Raw genomic sequence first — 6268 nt, 5'->3', positions numbered from 1 at the left:
GGCACATGGCCCTAACGCACCTCCTGCGTCATGAAGGCCATCGCTTGGAACTGCCGAGGTATGGGCAGGGGCCCTCGGTAGTGAGCGCATGCTTTACCTTGCAAATTTGATGTGGTCCAACTATGCTCAGGTAACTTTTATTTCAGAAATTAAATCTTCCAAAGTCCATTCAGCTGATCCTGTCAATAGGTTTGATGTGTCTAATGCATTTGTTGTTCCTTCTAGAGGTGCCTCGGGTGGTCTTTGGCTTATGTGGACCGATGAGCTCCAAGTTTCTGTTCATACAGCTGCTTTTCACTACATTTTACCCAACGTAGTTCATGTAGTGTCTGGGGTCAGCTTTAGCCTGATTTGTATATATGGTGACCCATATCATAGGCAGACTAATGCCATCTGGGACCAAGTTGCTGCTTTTGTTTATGATAATCTAGGTAAACCCATGGTTTGTATGGGTGACTTGTAATGATATCTTGTACGATGTTGATGGTTGTAATGGTAATATCAACTACTATCGTATGCATGCTTTCCGGTCCCTTGTTAAAAATTGTGGCTTATTTGACATTGGCTATAGTGGCCCTGCTTATACTTGGCGTGGTAGACAGAATACTTCCAGGCCTATTCATGGACGCCTTGATCATTGTTTGGTTAACTCTGATTGGTGCTCTCATTTTCCCAATACCAAAGTGTTGAATCTTCACATCATTCTCAGTGATCATGCTCCTATTTTAATTTCTACTAAGAGTAAATTGTGAAACCTAAGCAAACTTTCAAATTTGAAAATTGTGGCTTATGGAGAAAGACTTTCATTCTTTTGCTAGAAATACTTGGAATGCTAGTACTCTCACTTCTTTTGTAACAAAGTTTTCCTCTTTAGCAGGGTCTTTAAAAACTTGGTGCAAAAAGAAAAAACCCCTTCAGCAGAGCCTGGCAGATTTGGAGTCTGAGATTAATGAGCTGCAACAACTTCCTTTTCACCAACAAAATCATGATCTTCAAAGTTCTCTCACTCCTAGGTATGAGCATACTCTCTCTAAGCTTAATCAGTATTATAAGCAGCGTAGTAAGAAGACTTTGGCGGCTAAAGGTGACCGTAATACTAAAAAATTTCATCAAGCTGTTCTTAAGCGCAAAAAAAGGAACACTATTTGTTCTATCAAAGATGAGCATGACATGATCCAGTTCAAACCCGCTGCCATTATGCAAACTTTTGTTAACTATTTTAGGAGCATTTTTTCTCCCCCTAGTGATAATGTGGCTAGGCCTCTTCCTTGTGCTCATTGGACTAATGATAATGTTGATCCTACCTACTCTACTCCTGATAACGCTGAGATTTTACAGATTCTTAAAGACATGAAACTTGATGCTTCTCCAGGGCCGGATGGCTTCAATGTGGGATTGGATAGGGGACGAGGTTACTCAACTTGTGACTAATTTTTATGCTACTGCTACTCTTCCCCCTCATATTAATGACACTAACATTGCCCTCATCCCTAAGAAATTAGTACCTCTTCAGCCCATGGACTATAGGCCTATTAGTCTTTGTAATGTGCTTTATAAAATCATTGCTAAACCGCTCGCTAATAGGCTCAAGCCTCACCTCCCAGACTGTATTGATCCAGCTCAGCAGGTTTTTATTGAGGGCAGACGTATTAGTGACAATATCATTATTGCCCAGGAGATTGCTCATTCCTTTTCTCTCAAATCCTGGAATCATGATGCTTTCATGCTTAAGATTGACCTTGCTAAAGCTTTTGATTGTCTAGAATGGAATTTCATTATTTCGGCGCTGTCACGTAAAGGGTTGCGTGGTCGTTTTGTTAATTTGGCTCATGCTTGCATTTCTTCGCCTACGTTTTCTGTGCTCATTATTGGTCAACCTTCTAAAAATTTAAAAGTTTCTGAGGTATCCGACAAGGTTGTCCTATGTCTCCTTATTTATTTGTTCTTGCCATTAATGAACTTTCCATCATGCTTAATGAAGCTCTATAGGTCAATCATTTGCAGGGTATTTCTCTTGGACCAAACTGCCCCTCTGTGCATTCCCTCCATTTTGCAGATGATCTGTTGGTGTGTGGGAAAGCTACTTGTCAAGAAGCTCAGGCTATGGCTACTCTTATTCAACATTTTTGTGCTCTCTCTGGCCAAACTCCTAATTGGAACAAATCTGCCATCCTTTTTGGCTCTCATGTTTCTCAGGCTATTATCAATAATATTAAGCTTATTTTCTCAGTGGCTAATCTTGATGCTAATTTTACCAACCTTGCCCATCCTCTTATTTTACCTGCTAAAAATAGGGGTGCTGCTTACAATTTTGTGTTAGATAAATTTTTAAATAAGCTTCCCTCCTATAAAGCAAACATGCTCTCTCATGTGGCTCGTCTTGAACTTATTCATTCTGTTTTCTCTGCTATCCCGGTTTACTATATGGCCAATATTTTGTTTTCCAAAAAATACATTGCAAAACTCACTGCTATCATTAGGAATTTTTGGTGGACAGGGGTTCGAGAAACAGATTCGAGGAAGAGTCTTTGTCTCATAGCTTGGAAGGATATTACCAATTCCAAGGCAGAAGGTGGATTAGGCATCAGAAACTTAAAAGCGATCAATGAAAGTCTTATTCTTGCTGCGGCATGGAGGTTAGCAAAAGATCCTTCTTCCCTTTTATATTGCGTTCTTCAATCTAAGTATTCCCTGCTACAACTATTTGGAGGGCCTCTTTTGCCCCCCCCCCCTAAATCTGCTTTTTGGGCTGTTGTCTTAAAAATGCTTCCTAAACTCAAAGAGCATGCTTTTTATCAACTCACTAAAGGAAATATTTCTTTATGGAGCAATCCTTGGTGCACTCTTTGGAGTTCTATTTATGATTTCCTTACTCCTCAACAATCAGGCTTTGTTTATCCTTCCTTGGTCAGATACCTTTGGCTACCTAGCCAAAGAATTTGGAACCATCAACTTATTTCTACTTTATTTCAGCAGCCTCTTGCTTCTCAAATTATTAACACCGATATTATTGAGGATGACAGTGAAGATTTGCTTTGTTGGCCCTTGGCTCCTAATGGGCTTTGTTCTTCAAAATCTGCCTACAAGCTTTGCCTACAAGATATCCAATCCCATCCTCGATCACCTCCTTCACCGGTTTCTCTGGATTTAATTTTTTTTTCTTAAGGTCATTTGGAAACAGAAAAATTTGTTGCCCAAAGTCCAAACTTTTTCTTGGAGGCTTCCTAGGAAGGCTTTGCCTACGGGTATGAGAGCCGGTCGCTTTTCTGCTCATATTTCTCAGATTTGTTGTAGATTTGCTCAGCAGGAGGATGATATGCACCTCTTTTTCCTTTGTGACTTTGGTAGAGCAGCTTGGTTTTCTTATCCTTGGTTTCTTAGATCTGACACTCTGATTCAGGGCCCTGACTTAATGCATTCTATTCTCATTCATCTTGTTTCTATGGGTCATCCCTATGCTTCCTTGCAAAATGTATTGAATTTTTTATGGTGCATTTGGAAAGCTAGAAATGATTTCCTGTTTGAATGCAAAAGGCACCTTCCTTATCAAGTTCACATTGTTGCTGCTAATATGGATTATGCTTCGTGCGAAAAATCTTTGCTCCCTTCTAAAAACAAAATTTGCACTAATACTCAACATGATTTACATGAGATTCCTGAGCAAGGGCAAACTATTAAATCCGATTTGCTGATCAATGGAGCTAATTTTTTTCAGATGCAGCTTTTAGATCTTCAAAAATTCTAGGTCTTCCCCAAGGACAAGTGAGGACAGGTGTGGGAGTCTACTTTTGTCTTCCTTCCTCTCAAGGAGAACTTAATATTCAGGTTCAAGCTTCGGCGCCTCCAACTTCAACTCCTCTTCAAGCAGAAGCTGTTGCTCTCGCATGTGCAGCTCATTTAGCAAACTATCTTAACGTTCAGTACCCAACTTTTTTAACTGATTGTCTCCCTCTTGCCTCAGCGGTTGCTTCCAGGAATATTGTCATTCTGCTGCTCCTTGGAACATTAGAAAAGAATTGGCATCTTTTTTTAAATCCACTTCTAATCTAAGTTCGCAAGTGTTTCATATTTCTAGGAATTTGAATGAAGTGGCTCATAATCTTGCTCAACAAGTTTACCAGTCTATTACAGGTCTCGTTCTGCCTTGTTCTTTTCACTCTCATGCATCTGATTCCTGTCCAGTGGCAACCTCTTTGTCAGATTTTAATCCCACAGGTTTCCAGTACATAGAGTGTATTGCTTTTAGCAGCCTGACGGTTTTCTTACAGCTAAGAACTTTGTGCATCTATGGCCACTCGTGCAGATTACCAATTTGCAGGTTTCCTGCTTCATATGGTGTAGCAAGAGACAGAAACATTCGGCTCTTCACTGGACTCCTGTTTTTGCTCCATCTTCTCTTGCAAATTGGTGCCAGCCCGCTGTCTACTTCATCTTCTGCTCTCTGCTGGCTTATGGCATGGCTGTATTAGTCCTCTCTTAGTGGATGTTGTTCATCTGGTTGAGTTGTGCTCAGCCTATCTTTGCTTCTTCCATTCAGCTTCACTCATATGGATGTACTCTCTCTTTCTAATCTTTGCCATTGTATCCTCTCTTGTAATGATACTATAAGCTGTCAATGGATTTGGGCACCTGTTGGTGCCTTGCTTTGTTCAAAAAAAGACCTGTTCGGGTCAAGAATGTCGAGGCACCCTCTTCATTTGCTCAAAAAAAGAAGCAAAGTAACCGCATATCCAACTTGTTGACCCGCAAACCGTACATCGCATTCGTCCACGGACTAAGGGATACCAGTCCGCGAACACTGATGCAGGAGCCGGCAATCCAACCGTAGCTGCATACATTTCAAACTACATTTTAAGTAATTGTACAAATTTCATCAAACACGGCGGATTTCATGAAAGTTCGGATAGAAAATAGCACAAATCATCATACATAGTATGCAAATATGTCTAGTACAGTAATAGTTCAAATTCAACGAGAATTAGTTCAAATTCAACGAGAATTAGTTCAAATTCAACTAGATTAACCTGATATTCAACAAGTTTTTCATGGATGGATCATGTTGTCCCACACATACTGCCCCCTGAGCTTCATCCAGCAATGTATGTGTGCGAATGGTTTGCCCTCTGACCAGTGGTACATCACGACAGCATGTACATGCTACACAATATGTAGAGCAACATTGAGTGAATGAATGAATCAAGCAACAAGTAGAGGAAGAAGGACAAACAAAACTTATGATCCATGGTTTCTGCGCGCAATGGCCACATCGCCTCCAACCGATCAACCGCGTCACAAAACTTTATGACGGAGTAATGGATGGTATACCATCGATACACTAACGAATTCACATTGCATTCATGTATGATGTGCATCTCGTAGGGCGCATTGTGCGCTCGTGTGAAATGACCCCGCCCCTTGCGCTCCTGCCTACAAAATCCACAGATACGGCCAACACGCATCACACAACAACTCATCCTCCTACACCGAGTACCCCCACCATCCTTCTTTCTCTAAAAAACTACATGAAGTTTGAAAGTAAGCTCAATGACATTTGACCGTACACCTGTCGGGCGTGGTGTCCTCCATGGACGGCGCCAACAGGGGATAGAGGATACCTGGCTGCGGTGGGATCCTGGGTGGATAGAGCCATAGTATAAGATGAGGGAGCATGTGGGTGGGGTTGTGGGCATCCGGTCATGCCTACGCGGCGTCTGGAGAGGTACAGCAGCGGCGTCATAGGAGGAGGGCGCGGATGCAAAGTAAGGGGCGCAGGGGCAGAGTGGAAGAGGTTGGGACAGGGAGGGGGTTTGAGTGGGCCGGGATGTCGGAGTCCTACGTGGCGGCAGTCCGGACTCCTGCAAAGCCCCCCCTCCCCCTAGTTTGCTTCCAAATTGTGGGGAAACGGATGTCCGGACTGCTCCGCGGACCAATAAGGTACCACGCTGGATGGCAGAATGAGTCCGAACTGATGCATGCATTTTGGGGTCGGCATTAGAGATACCCTAAAGACGAGCAACATATATTTTCTACCTCTCCTACCTACACTCCTATAAAATTTTACTCCTAAATGGAAATAAAAACATTTGCTACAACACTTGGGCTTACCTCATTACTACACCCTCCCCACCTGTCCCTCCTTCTCCGTCATACATTCCTATTTAGGGTTTGTTTGGTTTGCGTGATGGAGTGGAATGAAACGTATCTGAACCTAACCTCCCCCATTCTTGTGTTTGGTAGACATGTGGAACTGGAACCAATTAGACCCCCC

Source organism: Triticum aestivum, chromosome 5D (assembly GCF_018294505.1).
Source record: "Triticum aestivum cultivar Chinese Spring chromosome 5D, IWGSC CS RefSeq v2.1, whole genome shotgun sequence".
Classification (NCBI taxonomy): domain Eukaryota; kingdom Viridiplantae; phylum Streptophyta; class Magnoliopsida; order Poales; family Poaceae; genus Triticum; species Triticum aestivum.
This window is presented reverse-complemented; position numbering follows the sequence as displayed.